The 12,905-nt window shown below is 42.4% G+C and overlaps 1 long non-coding RNA gene across 2 annotated transcripts in view; it reads left to right on the forward strand.

Annotated features, from left to right (window-relative positions):
- LOC137438696 (uncharacterized) overlaps positions 1 to 12,905 on the forward strand; it is an 80,259-nt gene that overhangs the window by 11,560 nt on the left and 55,794 nt on the right. The window contains exon 3 of one of the 2 annotated variants that reach the window (XR_010986770.2): positions 1,648 to 2,194. The exons of the other annotated variant lie outside the window; for it this stretch is intronic. This is a non-coding gene — a long non-coding RNA (uncharacterized LOC137438696). Of the gene's footprint in view, positions 1 to 1,647; positions 2,195 to 12,905 lie in introns of those variants that run through there. 2 annotated transcript variants of the gene reach the window in all.

The raw sequence follows: 12,905 nt of genomic DNA on the forward strand, positions 1-12,905 counted from the left end.
ACAGTGTTTATATTAGTCTGGAGCAAGAAGGCCTGAAAGAACAAAAGCAGTTGTCCATGAGTAGTTATTGTGAAAGCTTTTGAATGAATTACAACACTGGTATACCGTATTTCCCTCTGGAGTTGATGTTTGATGAGAGTTCGGTCACTGTCATGATGTCATCAACCCACATTTTTAGAGACAGATCAAGAAAAGAATGGGAAAAAGGGTTCCTCTGACACGTGTCCATTTTTTGTCTCACTTTTGATCTTGCTTTGCCTTTCTCAATGTGTTTTAGTGTTTTCTGTCTTATTTTCCCCTAAATTCCCTCTTGATGAGTTGTGGATGTAAAATCTCGAGTAAACGGAGACAAAGCACTGACGTTTTTTTGTTCTTTGGAAGGAACCTTAAGTGAGCTGGTGCGACCTGCTCACGTTCTCTTGTGGATGCCAAAGATACCTTTTGCAAAGAGTAGGCCATGGTGTGCCAGTGTTGTGGACAAATCCTAAATTCCTGCCATTATTGAGGACTGCTTCAACAACACCCTGCGATGGAGTAGTGTGTGACCTGTTCAGTCTAAATTTACAGCTTTAAAAATGTTCACAGCTGGTCCTGGATTCTTTAATGCCTTCCAGAGAGATATGGGGCAACAACAAAATGCCCGAGGCCCCCGAATGCTCGGATCTGTTCAGGTACAACAGTTTGGATGCACAGAAATCCAAAGGATTGTCTTTGAGCCAAAACATCACAGCACATTGTTTTTTTTTGTGCAAAACACTTTCATGTTGAAAACGTGCTTGTATTTCAAAGAAAAGGAATAGTGTAGTCCGATCACACCTGTGTGAACACATAATGAAAACGTGCTCTTTCATTCGTGAGGTTAAGAAGTGCTAATTACAACTAAAGATTTGGGTGTTTGGATAATACGACAAACAGAAAATTCGCATCCGGAAAAAGTCAGCGAGATAGAGATTTTTACCCGTCAACTTGATTAATGTTTGATCATATGAGCAACTACAATATAGTTCACTCCTCTCGATCCAACAAACCGGGGGCAGGATTTTCCCTGTTTATCAATAACTACCTTAAGTATAACATCAAAGATTATCGAATGCAATCTTCTAACGAGAAAGCGCAATCAGAGATTTCAGACCCCTCGCCAGGACTTGTTTTGGGTGGTCTAACTTCCACCAGACATAGTGCTTTGCATTCAGGCCAACGAGTTCATTTTATGTCTCATCAGACTTCAGAATCTTTTGCTTCATGCTCTTAGAGTCTTTCCCGTGCCTTTTTGCAAACTCCAGGCATGCTGTCATGTACCTGTTTCTCAGGAGTGGTTTCCATCTGGATGCCTTCGCATAAAGCCTAGATGTGTGAAGGGCTGTAGAGACGGTTTTCCTTCCGGCAGGTTCTCCCATCTGAGCCAAGGAACTCTGTAGTTCTGTCAAGTGGTCATTTATTGGGTTATTGGTCACATCCCTGACCAAGGTTCTTCTTGCCCGGTTTCCCAGTTTGGTCAGACAGCCAGCTATAGGAAGGGTCTTAGTAGTTCCATATTCTTTCCATTTCCTAATGATCGTGTTCACTGTGTTCTTGGGAACTATTAACACTCTAGAAATTGTTATATAATCTTCCCCAGATCTAATCCTCCTCATAATTCCATTTCAGAGTTCTACGAATAGTTCCTTGGACTCCATGGTAGAGTTTCTGCTCTGACATGCATTGTCAACTGTGGGACCTTGTATAAAAAGGTGTTTCGTTCTGAATCGTGTCCGATCTGTTGAATTGGCCACAGGTGGACTCCAATCAAGTTGTCGAGACATCTCAAGGATGATGAAGGGAAATGTGATGCACCTGAGCTCAATTTGGAGTGTCGTAGCAAAAGGGGTGAATACTTATTTACTGAAGACATTTCAGATTTTCATTTAAATGTTTTTGTAAAAATTTCTGAAATAAAATATTTAAACATTTCCCTTTGATATAATGCGGTATTACATGTACATGAGTGACAAAACATCTCAATACAATCCATTTGAAATTCAGGCTGTAACAACAAAATGTGAAAAAGTCAAGGGATGAATACTTTCAATACCTACAGTATATCATAAAATGCTCCCCCAATTATATTCCAACAATTCTTGTATTGCAGTATTTTGTCCATTATTGTGTTTGCTTTTGTTCGTAGTTTTTCTCATCGTACTTTGCTCATCGTCCTTTGCTCATCGTCCTTTGTTCATAGTTCTTTTGTCTGGAATTTGATAGTTTATTTTTAAGGAAATTCACCACAAGCTTTGGCTTTTTGGAAATGCCCTTATACTCTGTCACATAAGTGAATTATTATTCATTTATACTTACAATTGTACAGAATATGGAAAATAAATGATTCAATAACCATTTTGACTTTGTTTTAAATTCCCTTTCAAATAACTTTAACGGAAGAGAAGACCATTAGGCCCATCAAATTATGCACTGGTATTGCCAACTTGTGGTTATTTGTCTGTGCCCTATTTTTTTAATGCTGAGCATCAAGCAGGAAGCAGCACGTTCCGTTTTTTATTTTTTTGGTATGAATCGGCCGGGGTTTGAGCTACCTATACCTAGGTGTCAAGGTTGACGCTTTACGCCAACCACCATGCATGGCCCTAAGGTCAATGCAGCTCGGAATTCACAAATGTAGATTCTCCACTTTTCGACACACACGAAAAACGAAACGCAGGAAAGCAAAACGTTGACCATAGATTGCTTACCTCTTGATGTTGGCTGGCATTGAAGGAGTGCAGCACGTGCGACGTGTGGCAACCCGGGGAAGGCCTAAGGCTGTGGGTAGGCCGAGCGAGGTGCCTGATTGATGCGATGAGATTAATTTGCCACCAATTCATTAGTGCGATGGTTGGAGGTCTTACTGCAGGGCAGCCAGGGTGTAATGATGTAGCCATCATCTGCAGTGCCATAAAAGGGCTCAGCCAGTGTCCCGACAGACTGCAGTTGGGCATCGGCCTGTCCGTTAGACATTAATTGGGCATTCTGTAAATTTCTCCGCAGTCAGACCAGCCGCACACGTCCCTGCAGTTTATTTAATCATGTGCTCTCTTGCATGATTCCTTTCTGCAATGTATTCCATCATATTCATCTCGTGTTATTCCAAACAAACCAAAGTCCCATGAAGCCTAGATTCGTGAAGTGCTGCGGAGACGGTTGCCCTTCCAGTAGGTTCTCCCATCTCAGCCAAGGAACTCTTTAGTTCTGTCAGATACGTTCGATGTTCTCTTCAAAGGTGCTTGCATCACGCCAAATCAGTGGTTTTTACCCTAATCGGATTTAGTCGGGTATCGAACGATAGCTCAGAGGCAAGCACCATATCAACTGGTTCATGGACGCTGTAAAAACATCTCACGGTACCTTTTGCAGAGACTGGACTTTTGGGACAGGGTCTTTCACCGACTTCAAATCCCCTTCCATAATTGGAATATTGCACTCAAACTTTTAACAGCTATCTGTATAGAGATCTGGAGGTCATTAGGATCCTTCATCCTCTGTAACCACCACTGTGGCTCCAAGAAGGTTTGTGCATTGAGCCTCAGACACAAGATCCTCGAGGTATTTTGCATCTTTTAAAAGATAGGAAAAAGTTTCATGTTTTTTTTACAATTCTCCTCCCACCCTGGCAACTCCCTTCGCATGCGAAGCCATGAGTAAGCCATGCCTTGGGCAGGGATGAGCCTATCCGAGTAAATATTGCAGGAACCCACACATATTGAGGTTAATAGGAGGCCACATGCCTCTAACCCATTTGACTGGCATAAAACTAAACTTTCATATCAATTTTGAGGGTTTTTCTCCCTTTCTCTCGACTGGGGAAACATGAGAATATAGGACTTCTTTCCTCTTTATGAAAAACATCATGTTATATCAGGTTCCACAATTTGAAAGGGCTTTTTGAGGCCTATCACTGCACGTGCCAGGACAGGACACCATATAAACCTCCTGAGAGCAGAGTGGTGAAGAGAAGCCGAAGACTCTATTATCACGCTGCCATTAATCTTGTTGGATTCCTTCTTTACGGTGGCTTGACGGCACATAATCTTTTCCTTTGATTCATATGGTCAGTTTTCTGTGGGAGAGGAGGGAGAGCGGGAAGGTACGGAATGACGCATTTTCCATGAATTTTCAGAAACGTCCAGGCCTTCATAGTGAGATGCACAGTGGCAGGATTTGGGAAGTCGGCCCAGGAGACAGAACTCTGGAAATCAATGTTCCAAACACTTGATTTCATTCCCAAAATTGTTTTGAACATTGAAAATAATCTCAGGTGCATTTATTTCGCGCAGGAGAATTGCAATACCTTTTCGACCGTGACATTATACAAATCTCGACTCTTTTTCACCTTTTATGGAACAATTATTTTTGTGGCTTTAAGTTGGCACACAAGGGTGAAAAGTTTCATTATTACCCTCGCCAGAGGAGAGGGTAATTTGAGTCCGTTTATTTGTTTGCTTGTTTGTTTGTCTGTTTATCCGCACAGAATAAATATGATTTTCTCTGCAACCGTTGGTCCGATTGACAGGAATTTTTCACCATAGGTGCAACTCCACCTTTAGAATTTTTTAAATGATAATTATGACGTCATAGGTCACGTGGTTCAGCCGCCATCTTGGAAAAATCGAAAAACTTTACGCCTCGATATCTCGGAAAGTGCTGAATCGAAAAAATTGAGACATGGCTCATTGTCAAGAACTCTCCATGGGAAATAAAATATGTTAATGATGATGTAATAGGTGCCTCCATTATGACGTCATAATTCGACTCGTACAAAACTTCATCCGATCAAGATGAAATTTCTTGAGCGCCATGTCGGCATAAACTGGTGGGGAAAAAATAATAATGATGACGTCATCGGTCACGTGGTTCGGCCGCCATCTTGGAAAAACCTAAAAACTTTGCACCTCTATATCTCAAAGTGCTGAATAGAAAAAATTAAGACATGGCTCATTGTAAAGATCTCTCCATGGGGAATAAAATATGTTAATGATGATGTCATAGGTGCCTCCATTATGACGTCATAATTCGACAAGTACAAAACTTCATCTGATCAAGATGAAGTTTCTTGAGCATAATCGAGGAATAAATTAGTTTGGAAAAAAAAATAACGATGACGTCATCGATCACGTGGTTCGGCCGCCATATTTGTTTGAACACAAAAGCCTTTAAAACCACTGAAAATGCATACTGGCCAGGGTTTCCAATCTCTGATTGCTCTTCTTCTTGGTCTTGTTCATGTTGAATTTTGAAGGACCAAAAGTAATTGCAAGGACAACCTGGTGTTACAAACACACAAGGTGAATACATTGATTAGTGAGTCTAGTTGCGGAGTGGCATGGTTATTGAGTGCAAGTTTTTTTTCACCGATTTTAATTCACTGATGAATTCATTCATTCACAATTCAAATTTGAATTCACTGATGTGATTTGGGAAAGCAATCCTTATAAATGTCGACCATACATTGCCTATGTCGTGATGTGATTCGTTTTCTCTTGCGAGCAGGAAAGCTTAGTTTCACCTTTCCCTCATTTTGTTTACTTGTTCATTTCTCATCATGGGTTGGTTGTAACCGAGAGCAAACTCAGCAATATTGTACCATCTGAAATTATTAATATCATTATTAGTAACTAGCTAACTCTGGCACTCTGCCCAAAGGCAGACTCACTGCTGGCAAAGCAGCCTTATGGCAAGGAATATACTGGGTAATGTGCCGTTGCCTTCCCAGTGGTAATTAGGTCAGGAATTTGGAACTTGGCCAGGGTGCTGACAATTGCTCGCCTACTCTTCGCATAGAACAAAGTGGGATATTTAACCTTCACCAACTAATGCCGGCAGATGGTACTCTAGTTCAACGTCCGCCCGTGGGATGGCACCCGCGTTAATGAATCACCTTGCTTGTGAAACACCGGGATGACCGTTTAAAGCTGGACAGAGTTAGATCTCTGGATACCAGCACATTATTAGCCCCCATTAGACTTGGTCCAAAACGGGGACTTATGGATTGGGTCTCATCCATCCGTCCATCTGTGGGTGCTTCCGTGTGTCCACAGCCATGTATCGGAGATGTATGGACCGATGTTGTTAATACTTGGCACAAAGACAATACATGATGGCATACAAATGCACATCACTTTGTTTCGCGATGTGATCAAAGATGGCCGACCGGCGGCCATTTTACTTAAATAAAAAAACTCGATGTTGAACACTTCCTCAACCATTTCTCGGACATGCATTTACCGATCTTGTCCAAACGTGGCACACAGATAATGAATGATGGGTTGATGAATGATGGCACGTCATTTTCTTTCAAGATCAAGTCCAACCGTATATATGCACCTCACTTTATTTTGTGTCCTGATCAAAGATGGCTGACTGGTAGACTGACGGCCATTTTAGTTGTAAAAAAAACCCCGATATTGAACACGTCCTCAACCATTCTCGGACATGCATTTTCCGATCCAGCTCAACCTTGGCACACAGATAATGAATGATGGCTTACACATATGCATGGCATTCTATTTCGAGAGGAGATCCAAGATGGCTGACATTTTGTTCCTTAAATGTGTCCTCAACCATTCATCAGGCATTCATGGACTGATTTTATTCAAACTTGGCACAAAGACAAAACATGGGAGTATACATAAGCAGAAGATTTTGTTTTGTAATCTGACCAAGGATGGCCGACTGACGGCCTAGCTCTGCACAGCAAAATTACTAAAATCACAGGGGCTGACATTTTATGCCTTTTTCTTCTTCTTCTTCTTCTTCTTATTAGTGAAAGCATATTGGACTGGGATTCAATTTCTAATACAGCCACTGTTTGCATCACGATTGAGGCATAGCCTTGCCATTGATGCAGTGCCCCTGGAGATTGTCCATACTCTTATCCTTTTAAATGGTGAATGTAAAGCAATGAGGCAGTACGTACCTTTTTAAAGTCTTTGATGTGTCTCAGATGGGGTTTGAACCACCCTGGAAGTCCTAGCAGTGTCCATTTGTTTTATACCCCTCCGAACCCCCCCCCCCCCCCACCCCCTTCCCATGCCCCCGCTTCCCCAGCCCTCTCCCTCCCACAGATCTCCCGATGTCCATGTTCTCAAATTTTGTACTTGTGTTCTTCCCCCTCTCTCCCCATCTTGTCTCCCGCTCCCTTTATCTTATGTTTTATGTGTCAGTTTGTCTTTTTCTGATTAATGTTAGCTCTTACACGAGCCTCCATCTTGTATTCAAAAAACAAAACAAAAGAAAAAACACCGACCTTCCAGACTAGGAGCAGACGTTCTAATCATTGCACCAACGAGGTTGCTTCGATTCAATGATATTTTGCATCACAGTCTCATTCAGTTACCCCCATATCAATGTGAGAGTTTCCTTTAATTCCAGAGCATTGGGAGCACCTGGGTGGGTTTCTCCCAGCTGATGTTCAAGAGGCTCCTCCAGATGCTCAATCAGATATCTAAGCTACAGGGAAACCAATGGAATAAGTTCAATGCGTTGTTTCCTTTTCAAGACTGTTATCACACAGGTAGTGCAAGAGATTTGAAATGTCGTGGCACCCTTCTTAAGAATAATCAGACCATCAAATCGCCGGATATCCTATTGATACAATGGCAGAAGATGCTTCCTTAAAATGTCAATTCACCCAGGAGAAATGAGGCATCTTTCAACAATCAATAAGCTTGTATTTTCCCCATACCGAATCACTGCCCATAGCACGCTCACCTCAAAACATTGTCATAGGATATACAAGAGGCTTGTAGGAGAGAATAGAGGTATGGACACTCGCCTCGATGTTGTCTACCCTGGGTTTGAATCTCGAACCAGCCGCAAACTGTCATCCCGGTGCTTCACGGGTACGGCGATTCGTCAAGGTGTGTTCCGTCCCTCAAGGTGGATGTTCAACTCGGCGTCCCGTCTGCCAGCATTAGTTGGTGGAGGTTACCGATCCCATGGTGTCCTTCACAAAGTGCAGATGAGCTATCGCCATCACCATGAACAAATTACAAATTAATGCTTGAACGTCTAACCTACTGGGGGTGCACGGCATGTCGGCATAAGCACCACAGCTGTTCCAACAGCAAATTATGCTCCATGCAAACATTTGTTACATACAAAGAAGAAGAAGAAGAAGAAGAAGAAGAAAAAGGATAGTCAATGAATTTAGCTGCAAGAGAACGCCTTTTGATTGAAGTTTTTTTTGGTTAAGTCTTCTTCAAACCGATTTGAAACCATCGGTTATAAATTTCTGAAACCTGTACTCGCTGCTGGAGCAGAGTGTGCAGCTGCAAATACACAAAGGGTCTTGCCACATTTTCTCTAAAAATAATTGTCGAGATTGTTTTTATTCTAAATAACCAGAATTGTCTCCGCTTACACACCACGCAGAATTGTGTCCGCTTACACACCACGCAGAATTGTCTCCGCTTACACACCACGCAGAATTGTCTCCGCTTACACACCACGCAGAATTGTCTCGACTTACACACCACGCAGAATTGTCTCCGCTTACACACCACGCAGAATTGTCTCCGCTTACACACCACGCAGAATTGTCTCCGCTTACACACCACGCAGAATTGTCTCCCCTGTAGCCAAGTCGGTGGAGACAACGTTGGATCATTATTTGGTCGATCTCTGATGCATTGCCAATGTCAGTAAAATAATCTGATGGCAAGTGCAGATGTCATGTGAAAGGTCGTGTTCTTGTCGTGTTGCGCAATGTTGGAGGTCTTCTACCCAGATTGTTTTCTCACAGCAGTGCTACGATAATATTGGCCACAGATCCAGGAGAAATGCCTACGTGACTGTTAATCTGTCAAGTTCTCTGACCACACATCATGCAACGGGACCTTGGTTAGCAGAGAAATAATGTGGGATCCAACTGTTTTCAGGTGCACACTGGTTATCCGCATATACAGACATCTTATGTAGGTTTCTAATAGGCCATGGGACGAGAATAGAGAAGAGATAGTACATAAGCGATATTCTCGGGTTCCTTTGTGCAACCAGTGCCAAATGCTTCATTTTTTTTTTTTTTGGTTTATCTTGGTTCACACTGTCTTTGTTGTGTAAAATCAAGATGACAGAAGATTGATCATCATTGCAGTAGCAATCATACCATTTTAACCCGTGGGCGTAACGCAAAGCGGGGCTAAGCAATTGGTTCACTCTGTCTGTCTGACAGATGTCAGTCTATGATCGAAAGAACTACTTAATTTCAACTGAATTTTATACTTTGAACACTGCAGAACACGAATCGGGAATGGAAAGACAAACCTGCAGTTTAGCAGTACTTTCGCTCCAAATTTGGCAAATTCTACGGAAAACTCGTCCGGAGTGCGCTCTTGGTATAGCAATTGCTTCAGTCTGTCTGTCTGTCTGACAATCAAATAAAATAGCAATCTGGCAATCTGTCTGTCAGTCTGGCAATCATTCCAAACAGAAAACTTACTGTTTTAGGGACATCATGAAGAAAATAAACTAAAGGCACAAATAACGAATTAAACATTCTAAATAATGTGGTGTAAAAGAAGGTGCATCAGCAGTGGTAAACCTCCCAAATAAATGTTTTTTAAAAACGTTTATTTTATTTCAAGTGAATTATATATATATGAACACTGTGGACGCAAATTGCCTTGATTGCACTTCCAAAACCTCCAGTTTAGTTGTACTTTGTTCATCTCGACCAATCAAATTTGCCGCATGCTCTGAGGGGCAGAGTAACATCAACATTCAGACAAAAATGGCGGCGCTTAGCAATGCAACGACAGACCTAATTTCGTCCAAAATATGTTTAGTGTATATTTTTCTCAACATTGTTCCAAAATCGTCAATTTATCAAGAAGAGCTGGCAGAAAATTTGGCAAACAGGCTTCATATGGTTCCCATCGGCCATTGCGTCTGTTATTCATAGTTCACGAACAAATAAATATAGATCGTGCTCAGAAACAAAAAACATGAGTGAAAAGACCCTTCTCGTGTCATTTAAGACTGTGCGGGGTAAGGTATTCTATAAACTCTAGTTACCTCTTCACCGAAGTTTGGCAGCGGTTATCTCTGTATGTCTGTATGTTTGTCTGTCTGTCTGTTTCTTTGTCTGTGGACAGGATATCTCAAAACATTGTGGTTGGATTTGAACAGAATTTGGTGGAGAGATTGGGTTCTTGACAAGGACGAAATTATTAAATTTTGGTAAAGATCCGGATACTAGAATATTTTTTTAGAATCTGGATTAAAAAAAGTGATGCTTCACCATTGAGAATGAATGAATGAATGAATGATCGTTTTAAGGCCATTTTCCCCGCTGGAGCGGGGGTTAGCCTTGCGGGCCCCATGACCGAGCTTCACCATTGCTTCACCACCCCATGCTTCACCATTGAGAGATAGGGCTAAAAACATTACATTGCATGACATCTCAAAAAGTTGTGGATGAGTTATGACAAAACTTGGTGGATGAGTTGGGCAGGTGACAAAAACAAGCCGATTAGATTTTGATACAGATCGGATACAGATCTGGCCCATCAGTGGGATACAAAACGTAAACTGATGATGGAGGTCCTCAATGCCAAACAGGAAATCAGAGCTGTCTCCCTTGACATATCACGTGCCTTCGATACGGTCTGGCACCCAGCTCTGCTCACCAAACTCTCCTCCTATGGTATCCATGGAAATCTCCACGCATGACTTGCAGACTTCCTCTCTGGTCGTAGGCAACGTGTGGCCCTGAATGGATTTCTCTCATCGCCCCTGCCTGTTCTGGCTGGAGTTCCCCAAGGCAGTGTTCTGGGCCCTGGGCTTTTTCTGGTCTTCATCAATGATTTCTCCAACTCTCTTGAAAATCCTCTCTATCTCTTTGCTGATGACTTCACTCTCTGCCACTCCATTACTCATCCCTCAGATCGGCAGTCTGCAGCCTCCTCACTCTCTGCAGACCTGGACAAAATCACAGACTGGTCAAACAAGTGGAAAATTTCTTTCAATCCTGACAAATCTCACACTCTTACTATGTATCTCCGAAAAGACCGACTGGAAAACCCTCACATCTACTTTCTCAACAATCCTCTCCAAGAAGTTCTGTCGCTCAAGCTTTTGGGTCTCACTATCTGCCATGATCTTTCTTGGGAAAACCACATTTCCAAGCTGGCCTCCAAAGCCAGTCGCCGACTGGGCATCCTCCGTCGTGCAAAGTCCTTCCTTGGCACACCTGAGCTCCTCACCACATACAAGGCTTTCATCCGCAGCTCAATGGAATACTGTTCTCCCCTCTGGGACGGTGCTCCTGCCTCAAACCTAGCTCGGCTTCACACTGTTGAAACTAAAGCTTTCAGAAACATTGGAATCTCCTGCGATGAAGCTAACTCCGAGGGCCTTTCACTCACTCACTGCAGGCAGGTTGGTGGTCTTTCATTCTTCTACCGACTCCTCTCTGGCCTTGCCTCCCCAGCCCTGTCTGTGCTCTGTCTCCCAAATATTCCTACATGTCGCACAAGATCTGCCAGCATCCCTCTTATGGTTAAACTGCCAAAATCTAGGCTCCCTGCTCACCTTCACTCTTTCATTCCTCTTTTCTCCCGCCTCTGGAACAAACTCCCCCACTCCCTTCAATCCCACTCCTCCCTCCAGTTCTTTAAAACAGCTGTTCACCATCTCTTATCTTCCCCCATCCAAAATCTTGATCTTTTCTGCCCCCGCTAATTCACCCCAGATCTACTTTTTTTGAAATTCCATCTTCTTTCATGGAAGTCCTTGCAGTGTCCATATGTTTTATAACTCTCCCACCTCCCCCTAACCCCTCTCCCTCCCACAGTTCTCTCGATGTCCCTGCTCTCAAATGTTGTGTTTGTGTCCTTCCCCCTCTCTCCCATCTTGTCTACCGCTCCCCTTATTTCGTGTTTTATGTGTCGGTTTGACTTTTTGTGATTAATGTTAGCTTTTTCACGAGCCTCGATCTTGTATACAAAAAAACCCCAAAAACTTCAGCCTGGTGGAGGTATGCTCTCTCCTGAGTGTCATTCTAGTTTATTAATGCAACGCTTATTCAAAGAGTTTTTTCTGCCCTTTTTCACCTTTTCATAAATTTAAAGTTTTCCTACCTTAAAAAATTATATATTCAGCAAAATTCTTGCCAAACTTTTGATAAGACAAGGTAGTCTTGGTCTTAGTTTTTCTGCTGTCTTAGGTAGAGGATGCTGTCTTGATCTTAGTTTTTCTTGCGCATAGCACAATCTGATAATGAATCTATCATTTTGATACACCATATGTTTTTGCCTGTGCATTCTTCTTGATTTAGTGTTAGAATTTTATTAACACTCGAAATAAATCATCCTCTTCATCTTATGAGGTATGACCTTTTCAGATCGTAGCTGCGGCATTCTTAAATGTCTTTCTGTCGTGTCGCTTGTCCTTGACGATTGTCATTCTTCAATGGTCACTCAACTCACTGTTGACTTTTCTCACCCTGGCTTTCACTCGTCTTCAGTAGTCTCAGCTCAGTCAAAATTCTCAGCATCAGCTGTCGCTCAATCGTCCGCAGCCATTGCTTGTACTTTCGCATTTTCACCTGCTGTGGTAGTCCTGCAGCATTCGTTCATCCGATTCACTTTCAACATTTTTCCCCATCGCCTTTCCATGAATGCAGTGATTCATTTGTCATCATTCTTTTTCAGTGTTCCCACCTCACAGCCATATAATACCATGCTGGAGACGAGACTGTTCACTAAACGACTCTTTAACTGCCGACTGATGGACCGAGACTGCCGCACTTTTGTTCATTCTCTCATCAATGTCCTACCCTTTCAAATTTTCATCCATATGTCACCCAAGGTGTTGGGCTACAAAGATACTTAAACGTGTTAATCTTTTGTCACCTCGTTCCTTTCACTTGCACT

The sequence above is a fragment of the Myxine glutinosa genome, chromosome 1 (genome assembly GCF_964187855.1).
Source record: "Myxine glutinosa chromosome 1, kmMyxGlut1.1, whole genome shotgun sequence".
Classification (NCBI taxonomy): domain Eukaryota; kingdom Metazoa; phylum Chordata; class Myxini; order Myxiniformes; family Myxinidae; genus Myxine; species Myxine glutinosa.